Raw genomic sequence first — 19,020 nt, 5'->3', positions numbered from 1 at the left:
GACTCATCCCAGGATAATGTATGTTTCATTATGTTGATTAAAAATATTTAATTTTTATTTTTTTATAGTAGTTGCAGTTTATCTACTTTGTACCCCAGCTGTAGCCCTCTACCTCATTCTCTCCCAACCCCACCCTTCCTCATATCCTCCCTGCCTCTCTCTAAGTCCACTGATAGGGGAGGTCCTCCTCCCCTTCCATCTGACCCTAGCTTTTCTGGTCTCTTTAGGAGTGGCTGCAATGTCCTCCTCTGTGGCCTAGCAAGGCTGTTCCTCCTTTAGGGGTGAGGGGGAGATCAAAGAGCCGGCCACTGAGTTCATGTTAGAGGCAGTACATGTTCCCTTACTTGGGAACCCACTTGGACACTGAGCTGCCATGGGTTACATCCCAGCAGCGGCTCTAGGTTATATCATTGCATGGTCCTTGGTTGGAGAAACAGTCTCAGAAAAGACCCCTGTGCTCAGATACATTGGGTCCTTGTGGAGCTCCTGTCCTTTCCATGTCACACTAACTCCCCCTTCTCTCATACGATTCCCTGCATTCTGCCCAAGGTTTTGGTCAGCATCTGCTTTGATACACTGCTAGGTAGATTCTTTCTCTAAAGTCTGTACACTTAAAGAAGATAAACAAGAAGGAGGACTCGAAGTAACATGATCAATCTTCACTTAGAAAGACAAATGGGATAGACATTAGAAGTAGGAGAAAACAAGTTACAGGACAGGAGTCTACCACAGATTATAAACTTTTACAGTTATCAAGATGACCTTAACTTCCCCTCAGCTTGGTATAACTTTAAACAGACTTCTTCCTGACCTCAGACTTCTTACTAATATCTTCACTAGAAAGCATATTTCTAAATTCTTTTTCTGCCACTTAACCTATATGTTAATAATTTTTAAAGCCCTTGTTACTTACACAAACCAAATGTCTTTCCCAAGAATCTGGTAGCAATTCATTTGAAATTATTTCAAGTAAAAATCATTCCTAAATTTTAGTTTGTACACCAAGAAAGAAGGTTACTGTGCCTAGCAACACGCTCCCAGATCTAAAATTGTCTGATGTTAGCAAAATACAAGAATGATGATTTTCCTTTGTGTAAAGCCAAATAATAAAGCAGATGAGCTGTTGGCCTCTTTCTCCAGTACTTAGAAAATTTTAAATTTTGGTCCTCTGAAGCCACATGCAATTGCCTTCTGTTGCAATAAATTTCTTTATTGCAATAACCTTGAGTAAAGTTATCTTTGTTGGTTTGACTTTGGGAAAATTTTGCTTTGACAGGAGCTGAGATTGGTTTTAGAACCAATGTTGTAAATGTTGTTTTTATTTCTTAAGCTGTGGGGATGTGATGAGAGCCATAACCAGGTTTATGAATACATGGCTTGGGTTGACCCAGAGTATTTCCATCTAAACTCCCCTAGAATTAGGCCTGAAAGCTTCTAGTCTCTGAACAATATAATCTTCTGTAAGCCAAGACCCTGGAGGATTCAGCTTCTAACTCCAATTTGCTAACCTACGCCTAGAATGTTTTTAGCCCCCAAGACTTAGTGCATAATAAACTTGCCTTTTCCAGGTCTTTCTGAACTCTGGCTGGCTGGTTCAATGCAGCTGTTCTGGCTCAAAACTCTTCTCCAAAGTTGACTGATTCTAATTGACTTCTCTCAGCTTCTTACTGAATTGATCTGCATGTAAAAACTGCCTCTGAACTCCATGAACTGAAATACACTGACTATACCGACTTCATGAACTCACTGTATTCCTGTACTTTATTTTCCTCCACTATAGTGTACTGTCTGTCTACCTCTCTTTTTCTGCACCCCTCTTAAATACCCTGTCTTTCTCTCTAGAGAGTTGGATTAAAATTTCTCCACAGAAGCTTACAAAGATGTCTTAAGAAAACTAGCCTAATACATGATTCCCAGAGTTCCTAGATTTAAAGGGCAAAGAAGATTGTAGCCAGAGACAAATGTCTAGAATATTTGGGGAAACCTGAGGAAACAGCAAACAACCTAATGATTCTTTGATTGAAACCAAAGAAATTTCTATGCTTGTCTTTATAGTTCAATGAGATTTTTGTAAAATCTAGCACAGCAGATCATTTGTGGGGTATTTTTCTAAAAAGCTTACTCAAATTTAATAGGATAAGCTAAACTTTATGATCAAAAATACTATTTTAGTTACTGTCTTTGATCAAAACTAGATATGATTATAGTCTGGAACAATAGATTTTAATAGAAAATTATAGTACATCATTTTATTTTATTTTTTATTATTCTTTATTAATTACACTTTATTCACTTTGTATCCCCCCTGTGTTTCCCTCCCTCTTCCCATCCCAATACCTCTCTTCCTCCATCCTCTGTATGCATGCCCCTCCCAAAGTCCACTGAGAGGAGAGGTCTTCCTTTCCTTCCTTCTGATCCTAGTCAATTAGGTCTCATCAAGAGTGGCTGCATTGTCTTCTTCTGTGGCCTGGTAATGTTGCTTCTCCCTCAGGGGGATGTAATTAAAGAGCAGGCTAATCAGTTCCTGTCAGAGACAGTCCCTGTTCCTATTACAATGGAACCCACTTGGATACTGAGCTGCCATGGGCTACATCTGTGCAGGGGTCTTAGGTTATCTCCATGCATAGTTCTTGGTTGGAGTATCACAAAACTAAAGTCCAAGTGGATCAAAGACCTTAATATAAAACCAGACACACTAAACCAGACACACACTAAACTTAGAAGAAAAAATGGGGAAGAGCCTTGAACTCACTGGCATAGGAGACAACTACCTGAACAGAACACCAACAGCACAAGCTCTAAGAGCAACAATCAATAAATGGGAACTTCATGAAACTGAAAAGTTTCTGTAAAGCAAAGGACACTGTCATCAGAGCAAAACGACTGCCTACAGACTGGGAAAGGATCTTCACCAATCCTATATCTGACAGAGGACTAATATCCAGTATATATATATAAAGAACTCAAGAAGTTAAACAGCAACAAATCAAGTAATCCAATTAAAAAATGAGGAACAGAGTTAAACAGAGAATTCTCAATAGAGGAATATCGAATGGCAGAGAAACACTTAAAGAAATATTCAATGTCCTTAGTCATAAGGGAAATGCAAATCAAAACGACCCTAAGATTTCATGTTACACCCATCAGAATGGCTAAGAGCAAAAACTCAAGTGACAATACATTCTGAAGAGGATGTGGAGAAAGGGGAACCCTCCTCCACTGCTGGTGGGAAAGTAAACTTGTGCAACCACTCTGGAAAGCAATCTGGCGCTTCCTCAGACAACTAGGAATAGCGCTTCCTCAAGATCCAGCTATACCTCTACTAGGCACATGTCCAAAAGAGTCTCAAGTACACAATAAGGACATTTGCTCAACCATGTTCATAGCAGCCTTATTTGTAGTAGCCAGAAGCTAGAAACAGCCCAGATGCCCCTCAGTGGAGGAATGGATACAGAAATTGTGGTACCTCTACACAATGGAATATTACTCATCAATAAAAAACATGAAATTTTCAGGTAAATGGTGGGATCTGGAAAATATCATCCTGATTGAGCTAACCCAGAAATAGAAAGACGCACATGGTATATACTCACTCATATAGACATATAACACACAATAAACCTACTAAAATCTGTACATCTGCAGAAACTAATCAAGAGGGAGGACTCTTGCTAAAATGCTCAGTCTCTATCCAGAAAGGCAAAGAGGCTGGACATCAGAAGAAGGAGAAAAGAGGGAACAAGTCAGGAGCTTGACACAGAGAACCTCTGAAAAGCTCTGCCCTGCAGACTATCAATGCAGATGCTGAGACTTATGAGCAACCGTTGGGCAGAGTGCAGAGCAGGGAATCTTAGGAAAGAAGTGGGAAACAGTAAGATCTGGAGAGGACAGGAACTCCACAAGGACAGCAACAGAACCAAAAAATCTGTGCACAGGGGTCTTTCCTGAAACTGATAGCACATCATTTTAAATTATAAATTCTTATTACATTTGTATTGCACATCACTGATAAATTCATAATATCAGTTTAATCTGGTAGGTTTTGTCAGCTCTCTTTTTCATTTGGAAACATCACAGTTTGATCACCTACCTGCAAATTCCTATCTTATTGTGAGAACTTCCAACTGTGTAAAAATCAATGAGAACAAGCTATGTGCTGGCTATTTTTTCAGAGCTGGTAGCATAAAGGATAAGAGACAGTCATTAGCATTTGATGGCCACATAGAGAGAGGAAATTAGCAGTAATGCCTTGAAATAGAAAAAAAAAAAGAAAACAAAACAAAACAAAACAGGAATTAAGTTATGTCCTAACTGGAGGGTATTGGCACAACAAAGCCATGTGCAGGTAACTGGAAATAGGCCAACATATCATGTCTGTTAGGAGTACATATTTCCTATATCTACTTGATTTTGTGTAGAAATCAAAGGCAAATAGTAGGTATTCCTTCTAGCCCAATATAGTTCTGAAAGGCATACACAGTTTAGAGATGAATCATCAAATTAACACACAAAGGAATCTGGTTTTCAGAGAATGCCTGAATCTCTTTCATTCCTGTGCTTCACATCAATAACAGATAACACATGAGAAAATTCAGAGCTATGGACTATGGAGAGAGAGTTGCTACATAAATGTCCTAATAGAATCATAAACCTTGCTGGCCACAACTTTGTGATTGCCTGCTACCCACTAGTTTATACCCATTTTCTGGAGTGATTTCTTATTCATTCCACCCCACTTCTTTTGTTGAAAACAGATTTTTTTTCATACAATATGTTCTGATTACAGTTTCCCCTCCTCAAACTCCTCTGAAATCCTCCCTGCGTTCTATTAATAAACAGTCACTATTTCTACTTCTAAGCATGTATTTTGTGTACAATCCTTAGTCCCAGGACACAGGAGATTGCAGGAGGGTACCCTGTAATCTTTAGTACTTGATATGCCTTTCTTTTTCAGCTCTTCACCTAGCCAAATGTTTTAGCATGCTTGTTCAAACACTCTGGTCTTTTTCTCTCTTTTGCTGAAGACCACTTTCCTTTTCACTTTGTGGATATTTATAGATCTCCACTGCAGAACAGGCTGTTTTCTTGGACCCTCACAACAGATGCATGGCTTTTTCTCCTCCTTTTCTACATCACCCTCCTCCTGACAGTTTCTGAAAGCTATGGTTCGCCTGTCTGTTGTTCTTCTTTTAAACTCTAATAAAAATTGTCCTTCAGCTTCTTACAAATCTATTTTTAAATTATATTATTACTGACACCAAATTTCCACGAAGGAGAATTATGAAATGACAACTAAAAAGATCCATCTCAAACCAATTAAAATTAAAGAAGCCAAACTGAGATTACAGAAAAAAAATCAAATGTTAAAATTTAAAAATTTTAGCAATTCTGGGTTTCTTGTTATTCTATATGTACTTGAGAATTTTTTCTTTCAAGCTCTGTAAAGAATTGTGTTGGTAATTTGATGGGAATTGCATTGCATCTGTAGATTGCTTTTGGTAAGATGGCCATTTTTACTGTTAATCCTGTCAAGCATGAACATGAGTGATCTTTCCATCTTCTGATATCTTCTTCTAATTCTTTTTTCAGAGACTGGAATTTATTTTCACACAAGTCTTTAAATTTCTTGGTTAGGGTCACACCAAGATACTTTATGTCCTTTGTGGCTATTGTGAAGGCTGTTGTTTCCATAAGCTCTTTCTCAGCCCTTTTGTCATTTGTATACAGGAGGGCTACTGATTTTTTGAGTTGATTTTGTATCCAGCCACATTGATGAAGGCGTTTATCAGCTGTAGGAGTTCTCTGGTAGAATTTTGGGGGTCACTCAGGTATAGTATCTTATCATCTGCAAATAGTGATACTTTAAATTCTTCCTTTCGAATTTGTATCCCCTTGATCTCCTTTAACTGTAGTTATTGCTCTAGCTAAGACGTCAAGAACTATGTTGAAGAGATATGGAGAGAAACAATCCTGTACAATAAAATATCTGGATTTATTTCCATCCTTTATCTCAAGAGCAACAATACTAAACACTGCATGGTACTGACATAGAAACCAACTGATGAATTAATGGATTTGAATAGAAGACCCTGAAATAAATACACACACATATGGACACCTGATTTTTTACAAAGGTGCCAAAACCATACAATGAAAAAAAAGATAGCATCTTCAACAAATAGTGCTGGTTTAACTGGTCTACATGAAGAAAAATGCAAATAGATCCATACTCATAACACTGTACAAAACTAAAGTCCAAATGGATCAAAGACCTCAATATAAAACCAAATCCACTTAACTTGTTAGAAGAAAAAGTGGGGAAGAGCCTTGAACTCACTGGCACAGGAGACAACTTCCTGAAGAGAATAATAATAGCATAGGCTATAAGAGCAACAATCAATAAATGGGACCTCATGAAACTGAAAAGCCTTTGCTTTACAGAAAGAAAAAAAGACTGCCTACAGATTGTGAAAGGATCTTCACCAACCCTATATCTGACAGAGGATTAATATCCAGAATATATAAAGAACTCAAGAAGTTAAGCAGCATCAAATCATGTAATCCACCTAAAAAAAAAGGGGGGGGGGAATACAGAGCTAAACGGAGAATGCTCAATACAGGAATAAAGAATAGCCAAAAAAAAAAAAAAAAAAAAAACCTTAAAGAAATCTCAGGGGCATTTTTTTTTTTTTTTTGCATTTCCCTGATGACTAATGCAAAACAAAATGCCCCTGAGATTTCAACTTACACCCATCAGAATGGCTAAGATCAAGAACTCAAGTGAGAACACATGCTGGAGAGGATGTGAAGAAAGAGGAACCCTCCTCCACTGCTGGTGGGAATGTAAACTTGTACAACCACTCTGGAAATCAATCTGGCAATGTGCAAACCATTAGGAATAGTGCTTCCTCAAGATCCAGCTATACCACTCCTAGGCATATATCCAAAATATGGTCAAGTATACAAGAAGGACATTTGCTCAACCATGTTTGTAGCAGCTTTATTTGTAATAGCCAGAACCTGGAAACAACCCAGTTGCCCCTCAATGGAGGAATGGATACAGAAACTGTGGTACATCTACACAATGAAATACTACTCAGCAATTAAAAACAAGGAAATCATGAAATTTGCTGGCAAATGGTGGGACCTGGAAAAGATCATCCTGAGTGAGGTATCCCAGAAGCAGAAAGACACACAGGATATATACTCACTCATAAATGGATATTTGACCTATAAGATAGGATAAACATACTAAAATCTGTACACCTAAAAAAGCTAAACAAGAAGGAGGACCTGGGGTAAGAAGATAGATCCTTACTTAGAAAGACAAATGGGATGGACATTGGAAGTAGGAGAAAACGAGAAGCAAGATAGGAACCTACCATAGAGGGCCTCTGAAAGACTCTACATAGCAGTGTATCAAAGCAGTGTATGCTAAGACTCATGGCCAAACCTTGAGCAGAGTGCAGGGAATCATATAAAAGAAGTGAGAATAAGACCTGGAGAAAACAGGAGCTCCACATGGACCAAATATATCTGGGCACATGCACTTGTCTGAGACTGATTCTCCAGCCAGGGACCATGCCTGGATATAACCTAGAACCCCTGCTCAGATGTAGCCCATGGCTGCTCAATATCCAAGTGGCCTCCTAGTAAGGGGAACAGGGAATATCTCTGGCATGAACTCTGTGGCTCTTTGACCTCCCCATTCCCCATGGGAGGAGCAGCCTAGCTAGGCCACAGACAAGATATTGCAGCTAAGACATATTTTGACCTAAGTATACTTTATTAAAATAGTCAGTATTCTCAGAAATGAGAATGTAGTGCTTTTTTGCAGACACTCTTGTCAATGATCTTTCTTGTTAAAATGTCAAAATTCTGTATTGTCAGCCAGCAAGACAGGTTTAGGTCACTTTTCATTTTTCATACTCCATTAATCTTTCCTATGTTTTCAATTCTGCCTTATTTTATATTTAAAAAAATATTACTAAATTTCTGATATAAAAGGTCCATGCTATAGTTTAACATTAGGAGAGTAGCACCAGCATTCTTAAAAGTAAATTCATCACATACAGCAAGGACACTGAGTATAACATAACCTTGGAATTCCACAGACAACATAGATCATTTACGATAATATTATTTTAACCATATAAATTGTAAGTAGGGAAAGCTTAGTATCTCTCCAGATTTGAATGCTTCACCATGCAACTCACATAATAGGAAATAAACAGAATTATTTTAATATACTGACCATTATAAAGTCAAAAAACTATTTACAATTTCCAAGGTACAATTCTATGTGAAAACTACATCATTTGCTATTTGATTCTGTTACTGCAAAGTCAAAATTTATCAGGATATTTGAATATTTGATTAAATAGGATGTGTCCTGCTTTGGTCTCTGCTTACTATGATAAAAATGCTTAAAGGAAATTTGGGGGAAGAAAATTTTTATTATGTCTTACATGTTAGATTTCATGATTGAGTGAAGTCAGGGATGGAGCTCAAGGCAGAAAGCTGAAGGCAAAAACTTGCACTTTTTTTAATACAGCCTAGGACCACCTGCCAAGGAATGGCACCTCCCTCTGTGAGTTGGGCCCTCCAGTATCAGATATCAACATTAATCAAGATTTGCCCACAGAGCAATCTGACAGAGGCACTTCCTCAATTGAAGTTTCCTTTTCATAGATGACCCAAGTAAACAACAAAGAAACAAATAAAAAACAATCAGCACAACTGACACACAACTTGACACAGGAATACATCATTTTTCAAACATAAACTCTTCTTTCTTTTTATCCCCAATATCTGATTAATACTACAACATAAATCATAGTATGATTTTAAAAGTCACATAGTTTTGAAAAATTCAAAGCATTTAATAGTTCAAAATATCTTTGAAATACCCAATGTCCCATTTAATATATGAAGTCTGTCAACTGTGGTCTTCTGCAATTTTAACAATATGATAAATAATTTCTTACTCCAATAGGGAAGAACAAGGGCATAGCCACAATCAAATGAAACTAAAATCAAGCCCCAAAAGTAAAAATAAGTCAGCATTCCACATCTGGAACTCATCTATGTCCTTCCAGGCTCCAGAGGACTTTATATGTCACCATTTTTCTGGCTCTGACACAAACACACTCACAGCTTATCTCATAGGCTCTGGTTGGATCCACTTCATACTTTCTGCTGTCCTTGGTGGCTAACTTATGATCCTGGCATTTCCAGTGTGCTGTAGTCTTCCCTGCAAGTTAGTCTACACCTTATCAGTGGCCTTTCCTGGGGTTTCTTCAGGGATTCCAACACTGCCTGAAGTGCCGAGCCTTAACTTTTGTCAGTGATTCTTTCAATCCTGGAGTCTGCACTGCAGCTGAGGCTTTATTTCTATTGATGCCTTTCCAGCCTCTTTTCAGGGACCTGCCCCTCTCAAGGAAGCCCTCTCAAGCTTCTTTTGATGACTATTTCATTCCTGTGGTTTTCACTGAAACTGAAATTTTACTTTTATTGTTGGTCACAACAACCCAGATGTCCATCAATGGAGGAATGGGTACAGAAGTTGTAGTATTTTTACACAATGGAATACTACTCAGCAATCAAAAAAGAGGAAATCATGAAAGTTGCAGGTAAATGGTGGGATCTAGAAAAGATCATTCTGAGTGAAGTATCCCAGAAGGAGAAAGACAAACATGGAATATACTCGCTTATATAGACCTAAAATATATGATAAACATAATGAAATCTATACACCTAAAGAAGATAATCAAGAAAGCAGACATGGGGTATGATGATCAATCCTCATTTAGAAAGACAAATGGGATATGCATTGAACTTATGACAGGAGTCTACGGCAGAAAGCATCGGAAAGACTCTACCTAGCAGTGTTCCAAAGTAGATACAAAGAGTCATAACCAAACCTTTGGCAGAGTGCAGGGAACCATATGAAAGAAGGGGAGTTTGATGTGGAAAGGATAGGAGCTCCACAAGGACCAAACATATCTGGGCACAGGGTCTTTTCTGAGATGGACACTCAACCAAAGACCATGAGAGGATAAAACCTAGAACCTCTGCTCAGATGTGACCCGTGATAGCTCAGTAATCAATTGGTTTCCCATAGTAAGGGGAACAAGGACTATTTCTAATAGGAACTCAATGACTGGCTCTTTGACCTCCCCACCTCCCAAGGGAGGAGCAGTACTGTTAGGCCACAGAGCAGGACTTTGCAGCCAGTCCTGAAAATACCTGACAAAATGGAGTCATATGAAAGGGGAGGAGGTCCTCCCAATCAGTGGACTTGGAAAGGGGCAGGGAGGAGATGAGGGAGAGAGGGTGGGATTGGGGAGGGAAGGAGGGATACAGCTAGGATACAGAATTAACAAAATGTAACTAATGAGAAAAATAAAATTAAAAAAAAATGATTTGAGGATTCAATGACTTTTCCAGTCCACAGTTCTAAACTTTTCTACAATTCTTTCCAAAGCAACATGCTCAAGTCTGTCATAACACTAGCACACAATAGATAAATTACAATAGTTATTGACCAAACAAACAAAATAAAAAGACAAAATAAAATGATTGAAAAGGATACTAAATCTCAGATATTTCAATAAGTGTACATTGATTTAATAAAGAATCAAAAGCAAAATAAAACCAACATACAGCAAACTACTCTGATAAGATATAGTTGCTTTGTCCTTCAATCATATTACTGAAATAATAACAAAAATATTTCAGAGAATACCTAGTAAGGCAAATGACAATTAAATATCATAATTTTTGCAGAAAACAAAAATTCAGTTCTTATCAACATATTGTTTAGACCTATAGCAGCATAAATATACTCTTAGTAATTAGTCTAATCTGGTGCCCATTTCAATCATATCAAATGAAGTTTTTTCTCAACCAGCTTTCTATGACACTCTATGCCTCTTTAGATGTCTCATTATCACCATGGAAAATACAATTAGAAACTTTATAGCAAAGCTACTCTTTTAACAGTTATGTTTCCTGCACTCTGTGTATGTTAGGCAACTCCTTTAAGTCACTGTTCTGGTAGACTTTCTTTAACATACATTGAAAATATTTTAGAGACAGTAACTTTTCCCAGAAAGCTAGGAAGCAGCTAATTATGAGGTATCTTTCACAGACCAACTTTTTGTAACAGATCCACAGAGACCATAAATTATACATCTCACACTGAGCTATAATGTTCTTTAGATCTAAATCTATCTATACAGGCAATTCCACACCTCAAACATAAGTGGAAAAGTTTTTAAAATTTGAAATATTCTTTGGTATTCTACTTGGCTAGAAATAATCTCAATGTTTAATGACTGCCTATTAATTACTTAATTTTGTATAAGTCTATGCTTTTTTACTCAGAGAAACTTGAAATCATTCAATTGTATTATAGAGTTCAAAAGGGAATGCTATTAAAGTAAAGTTTGTCAGAATATTCAAATTTATCTACTGGAAATCTACATTTCTTATTATCTTTTGGTGTCAACATTTGTTTATAAAATGTTAAACCTTTTAAAGTTAAGGGAAAATCTGCCAAGTAGAGGAAAAACTTTCCCTGATCACAATTACTCAAAATTCTGAGCTATTTTTATTAAATCAATTTTATTAAATATAACTCATTGCAAATACCTTGAAATTGTGAACTGATACCTTTTTCTTATTGAGAATACTACAAATGGCTTTTCTGACCCCTGGGAATTTTTAAATTTTTTTAAAAATTTTTGATTATTACAATTTATTTACTTTGAATTACAACTGTAACACCCTTTTTCATTCCCTCCCAAACCCATCCTCCCTTCTTCTCCTCCTCCAATGTTCCTCCCCCAGTCAACTGCTAGGGGAGACCTCCTCCCCTTCCATCTGATCCTACCCTATCATGTCTCATCAGGACTGGCTGCATTGATTTCCTTTGTGGCCTAGTCCAGTTGCACTCCCCACATGGGGAAGGTGATCAAAGAGTCAGCAATTGAATTCATGTCAGAGATAGCTCCTACTCATCTTACTAGGGAAACCCAATTCGAGGATGAGCTGCCATGGGCTACATCTGAGCAAGGGATCTAGGTTTTCTCCATACATGCTCCGTGGTTGGAGTATCAGTCTTACAAAGACCCCTGTGCCCAGACTTTTTGATTCTGTTGGTCTCTTGGTGGTGTTCTGTCCCCTCCAGGTCTTTCTATCTCCCCCTTTTTTTCATAAGATTCCCTACACTCTGCCCAAAGTTTGGTTATGAGTCTCAGCATCTGCTTTGATACCCTGCTGGGTAGAGTCTTTCAGAGGCCCTCTGTGCAAAAACTCAAATGATAACACATGCTGGAGAGGATGTAGAGAACAGGGAATCCTCCCGCATTGCTTGTGGGAATGTAATCTTGTACAAGCACTTTGGAAATCAATCTGGTGCTTTCTCAAAAAATTAGGAACAGTGCTACCTCAAGATCCAGCTATACCACTCTTAGGCATATATCCAAAAGATTCGAAAGTATACAATGGGGACATTTGCTCAACCCCTGGAAAATTTAAGAATATTCCCTTCAAAATCATTCAGACTAGGACTACTTTAAGACATTTTAAAATAAAGCATTAAAATACTGTCCAGAGGATACACATCCTATGTACTTAGCACATACATACAAATGTGCACACACATACAAATTGAGTACAAATGTGATAAAACATTGCCTCAACCATACAGTTTTGATTCCTTTGTTTACACAAAGTCCTTGTCACACATGTAATGGTGGTGGGTCAAAGATATTCCCCCTAGCCATGTGTTGAAGGTATGGTTTCCAAATGTTGCACTTTTTAGGTGGTAGAAATTTTAAGGAGATGGAGACCGGGAAGAAAGAGTTAAATCAGTGTGGTTTGCTTTTGAGGGGTTACAAGGATCTTGACCACCTTACCTTGATTTCTGTCCATCATAATGTGAGCTGCTTTGCTTTAACATCTGATGTCTACCCTGATATTCTACCTGACTCCAAGATATTCCCCAAGCTATACAGCTAACCAGACATAGTCTGGGGCACTTGAAAACATAACCCAAAACACTGTCTGAGGTATGTGGTGTTTTACATGTTATGTCACAACTCTAGAAGGCTCATGACATACCAACACTTTTGGGCAGGATTATGTTTGAGAAAGACAGACAAACTGAGATCACACGCTAAGAACAGCTGCTAAACTGCCTTCAGCAGTATTTAGAAAGTTGTACTCCGAGGAGTACTTGTATAATTTTTTTGTGTCATGATGCACATGAGAGATATCAAGAATGTAGTCTCCAATAACAATTGCTACCGTGTTTTCAATTAGATTTTTGGTGTTGGTAGTTGAAATGCCTTAAGTTCCTTGAATTTCTGAGTAAAGAGGACTGACGAAAAAGAAGGACTTCCTCAGAAAAAGCTCTCACAACACACATATCAGATATGTACTTGATTGGAGCTCAGGGAAATAATTGCCATTATTTTTTTAGATACTAATGGTTCAGATTCTGGCCAAGATATTACAATATCTCATCAATTGCTATGACAACCTTTCATTTTCTTTGACTCTCAGGGTGGTAGTCAATAGGAGCAAAAAACTGTTATGGTCAATATTTTTAACTTAGACACAAAACCATGAAATATAAAGTCAGGGACATTGAGGATACAAAGAATACTAATACTGTTAAAGTAAATAGTTTCTAAAGTTAACTAAAGCAGTAGAAATAAATAGAAAGTCATGCACATCAGTGAGTGGTAATAGGCAAAGGATATTAGAAAAAAATTATCTCATAATATTCATTGCCTCCAACCTTAAATGTAGTTTTCACATTCATTAGTCAATTGGGAAAACTGGAGGAAGTTCTTCTTGCCCATTAGGAAGACACAGAGAGTGATCCTTTCATGTGAATGATTATTTCCTCTTTAATATTAGCAATTAGTTACAGACACAATTGAGACATTAGCTACAAGGGAATTAAAGGAGTAGAAAAATATAGGGGTTCTTATTCCCTACAAGTGTTCTTCTGTAAAATTTTATAGGGCAGAAATTGCCCTTACATCTTTCTTCCTAAGTAAATTATGAAGCCATGAGTTTTTATTGTGTTGATATTTTTCTGCAAAGGAGTCCTCATGGTTTTGAGCTATTATCTGTATTTTTTAAATTATTTTTTATATTAATTACAGTTTATTAACTTTGTATTCCAGCTGTAAATCCCTTCTTCATTCCCTCTCAATTCCTCCCTCCCTCATCTACTCCCAAGCCATTCTCCAAGTCCACTGATAGGGGAGGTCCTCCTCCCCTTCCCTCTGACCCTAGCTTATCAAGTCTCATCAGGACTGGCTGCATTGTCTTCCTCTGTGGCCTGGAAAAGCTGCACCCCCTCAGGGGGAGGTGGTCAAAGAGCAAGCCTCTGAGTTCATGTCAGAGACAGACCCTGTTTCCATTACTAAGGAACTCATTTGGTACTGAGCTGCCATGGGCTACCTCTGAACAGGGGTTCTAGGTAATATCCATGAATGGTCCTTGGTTGGAGTATCAGTTTCAGAAAATACCCATGTGACCAGATATTTTGGTTCTTTTGCTCTCCTTGTGGAATTCCTGTCCTCTCCAGGTCTTACTATCTCTTCCTTCTTTCATAAGATTCCCTGGAGTTGGATTATGTATCTCAGCATCTGCTTTGACACACATCGGGGTAGAGTCTTTCAGAGGCCCTCTGTGGTAGGTTCCTGTCCTATTTCCTGTTTTCAACTTCATCCAATGTCCATGCTGTTTGTCTTTCTGAGTGAGGATTGATTATCTTACTGAAGGTCCTCCTTCTTGCTTGGTTTCTTTAGGTGTACAGATTTGTATAGCTTTATCCTATATTATATGTCTAATATCCACTTATAAGTGAGTATATACTGTGTGTGTCTTTCTGCTTCTGGGATACCTCACTCAGGATGATATTTTCTAGATCCCACCATTTACCTGAAAATTTCATGATTTCCTTGTTTTCAATTGCTGAGTAGTATTCCATTGTGTAAATGTACCACAATTTCTGTATTCATTCCTCCATTGAGGGACATCTGTGTTGTTCACAGGTTTTGGCTATTATAAAGCTGCTACAAACATGGTTGAACAATCCAAATCTAAAAGAGGGCTAATATCCAGAATATATAACTAAAGAAGTTAAAAAACAACAAAACAAGTAATCCAATTAAAAAATGGGGAACAGAGCTAAACAGAAAATTCTCTATAGAGGAGTATAGAATGGCAGAGAAACACTGAAAACAAATGTTCAACATCCTTAGTCATCAGGGAGATGCAAATCAAAAAGACCCTGAGACTTCACCTTACACCCATCAGAATGGCTAAGATCAAAAACTCAAGTGACAACACATGATGGAGAGAATGTGGAGAAAGAGGAACCCTTCTTCGTTGTTGGTGGGAATGTAAACTTGTACAACCACTTTGGAAATCAATCTGGTGCTTTCTCAGACAATTAAAAACAGTGCTTCCTCAAGATCCAGCTATACCACTCCTAGGCATATATCCAAAATAAGCTCAAGTATTATTTGTATTTTAAAGACAAGGATACTTCATCAAGGTAAATGATGCATTTGAACTTATTTCTAATTTTGCTGAAAGCTCTTGAAACCACAAATAACAACAGGAGTGTCAAGCCTGTTGAAGTCCTCTTTCAAATATATTTACATCTAAGTGCACTATCAGAGTTGGATTTATATCTTTGTTTTTTGAAACCTTTATCATCTGGGAAAAGAGAGCAGGTTTGTGGCTTAAAATAGTGAAATTGGAAGTATCATATTAAATAGAGTCAGGGGAGGATACAGAGGATGAAAAAAGACTGAAATATAATTTCATGGTGAAAATGAAAATGGTTAGTTGTCATGAAAGAATTAGCATGAGGAAAGTAGTCTACGTTTGTGGAAATGAAGGAAAAGTGGGAAGGGTCAACTTCTGGTAAGAAATACCATCCATTAGCAAATTTTTGCCAAAGTGAAATGATAAAAAGACTATTGCCATAAGGGTAAACAAATAGCTCATAAAGATTTCTAAAGGGCACAGAAGTGAACTAGAATTGCCCTTGGTACCAACACTAAATAGTAGACACAAGCAACTCAGAATAGCCCAGACAAGCAAAATCTAATTTTCAGTACTTTACTAGAGACATGTCCAGAGTAAAACTGAGCAGAGTGAGATGCTGGGTTGTGGCACAGTGATTTCCAAAGGCCCCAGAGCAAAGTGAAAAAGATGTGCTCCATAAGAAGCCCCCATAACTCATGGCTAATGCCCTGGTGGTAGCTCCAACAGCCGTCAATGAGATGGTAGTAAAAATGGTGGCTGTAGTTCCAAGATCCCTTTTCTGTCTGAAGAGAGTCATAGCGTGAGGGGCATCAATGGGCACAGGCACCTAGTGAGGCATGCGAGTAACCAGGGCATACCTAAATTTACTAGCATTCCAGCATTGGGCAAAAAAGCAAGTATCATTACCACAATTACTTGGCTCTATCTGGCTAATAATGAATAAAAATGGGGGATATAGACAAACAGTTGCGGGCTTATAGGAAATATTATGAGAAGCCTTAACCCCTCGTTGGAACATCCTGCGTCATGGGAGTGTTAGCAGGCCTTCTGGTGTTGGTCTCCTTGGTTTGCCTGTGGTATATATGCAAGATTAGAGTCTCACAACAGTGTGATGCAGCCATGATCATTCAGGCCTTTACAGCCATTGAAGCAGGACATTCTCCCCAAGCATGGTTGGATACCATAAAAAGCTAAAATGATATGCTCAGGATGCGAGGCTAAGCACTGCACTCAGGGTCAGCCGCTTTGGACCCAGAGAAGAGCATGTCTGATTGCATGCGGGTTGATGCCCCAGGTCCCGCCTCTGAGAAAAAGGTATCGGACGGGTCTGATGCTCTTTGGGTGGATGACACCTAAATGAACATCTATACAAAGTCCCAATTTATTTCTAATATCAGAGATCAGACCTCTACTCTTGCCTGATGCGTCTAAAACAAAAAGGGGGAACTGTAGAGAGCTGCGGAATGCTATGCCTTAAAGATGGAGCTGTTTTCCGCCTTCCACCTTCCCGATGGTGAGTGCTCTCTGTCACGAACAACTCCACATTTGGCTAAGGCTGAGGATCTGGCTTGCTTCCATGTATGTGGACCTATCTGCATTGCCCCCGTGGCACGCCTGGGTTGGCTACCCAGAGGCTATTTAAGCTGTGGGCTGGCTTTCCCCGGGGTCCGAGGATTGTTCAATGTTCCTGAATAAACTGCATTGAAAAAAAAAAAAAAGAAGCCCCCATAAAAATATGGCAGCAAACTAAAGGAGATGATGAAATGTACATTATTTAGGCACCTGAAAAAGATATAAATTTCATATCTCAAGATGAGTATGACATTTCCCTAGATGTTTTAGACAGCAATAGACAGCTTATAAATAGCTTGCTTTTTCACGTAAAATTTGATTTTTTTCTTTTTTAATTTAATTTTATTTTATTAATTACCCTTTATTCACTTTGTATCCCCCCATAAGCCCTTTTCTCCTCCCCTCCTGGTCCCACCCTCCCTCCCCCTTCTTCACACATTTCCCTCCCCACGTCCACTGATAGGGGAGGTCCTCCTCTCCTTCTGATCTTAGTCTATCAGATCACATAAGGAGTGGCTGCATTGTCATCTTCTGTGGCCTGGTAAGGCTGCTCCCCCCTCAGGGGGAGGTGATCAAAGAGCAGGCCAATCAGATTATGTCAGAGGCAGTCCCTCTTCACATTACTATGTAACCCACTTGGACAGTAAACTGCCATGGACTACATCTGTGCAGAGGTTCTAGGTTATCTCCATGCATGGTACTTGGTTGGAGTATGAGTCTCAGAAAAGACCCCTGTGTTCAAATTTTCTGGTTCTGTTACTCTCCTTATGGAGTTCCTGTCCTCTCCAGATCTTACTATTTCCCACTTCTTACATAAGATTCCATGGATTCTGCCCAGCAGTTGGCCATAAGTCTCAGCATGTGCTTTGATAGTCTGCAGGGCAGAGTCTTTCAGAGGTCCTCTGTGGCAGGTTCCTAGCTTGTTTCCTGTTTTCTTCTTCTGATGTCCATCCTCTTTGCCTTTTGGGATGGGGATTGAGCATTTTATTCAGGGTCCTCTCTCTTGATTAGTTTCTTTAGATGTACAGGTTTTAGTAGGTTTTTCTAATCTAGGGTGCCTTGGTGAGTCAATCAGTAAATGTGGTCTTTGTGTATAGCTGGTATGTTAGAATCATATGGTTCAGTTCATCATTTGTAAGTCGAAATATGGACACTCAACCCATCTTATATTAGTTTTAGTTATGTTAGTGGAGGAAAGATATTTTTGGCTGTAAACTATTTTCAGCCCATAGCATGATGGGTTATTGGCTCTTCAATATTTTAGGGCTCTAGTAAATCTTAACATTGTATGCATTTACATGTACGGTTTAATACTTAGTATTCTGTGCATCTACATGTATGGTTAAATATTTATCATCATATGCATCTACATGTATGGTATAATATTTGACAATTATTCAAAATAGTCTTCATTGCAATATTTTTCCTTCTTTTAACACTTTTAGAAGTGCTGTGTATGTTTTCTGTAGCTTATGTGAATATTATAAATCTAATTTTGAAAATTATTCACACATGCACTTCAATATATTGATTACAAACATACCCTCATCTCTATAACAATAAAAGAAATTGTAATGTTATGCCTTTAAAATAATGTGGTTGGCTCTACATACATCTAACTGTTAATCAAAGACCTAGTTTACAAAATTTTCATTAATTTGAGGTGTCAAATTATTTATACATGCCACCTTTAAAATTATTTTCATCCAACTTATTCACAAATATATCATTTCACAATATGATCAAATTATTTAATAATTAATATTTATACTTACCTTAGTCAAGGGAGTTAAGTGCTTAGTTTTTGTTTGCAGCTGAAACATGAATTCTTTCAAGGTTAGATTCAAACAGTTCTTCAGCTTT

Source organism: Meriones unguiculatus, chromosome 12 (genome assembly GCF_030254825.1).
Source record: "Meriones unguiculatus strain TT.TT164.6M chromosome 12, Bangor_MerUng_6.1, whole genome shotgun sequence".
Lineage (NCBI taxonomy): Eukaryota > Metazoa > Chordata > Mammalia > Rodentia > Muridae > Meriones > Meriones unguiculatus.
This window is presented reverse-complemented; position numbering follows the sequence as displayed.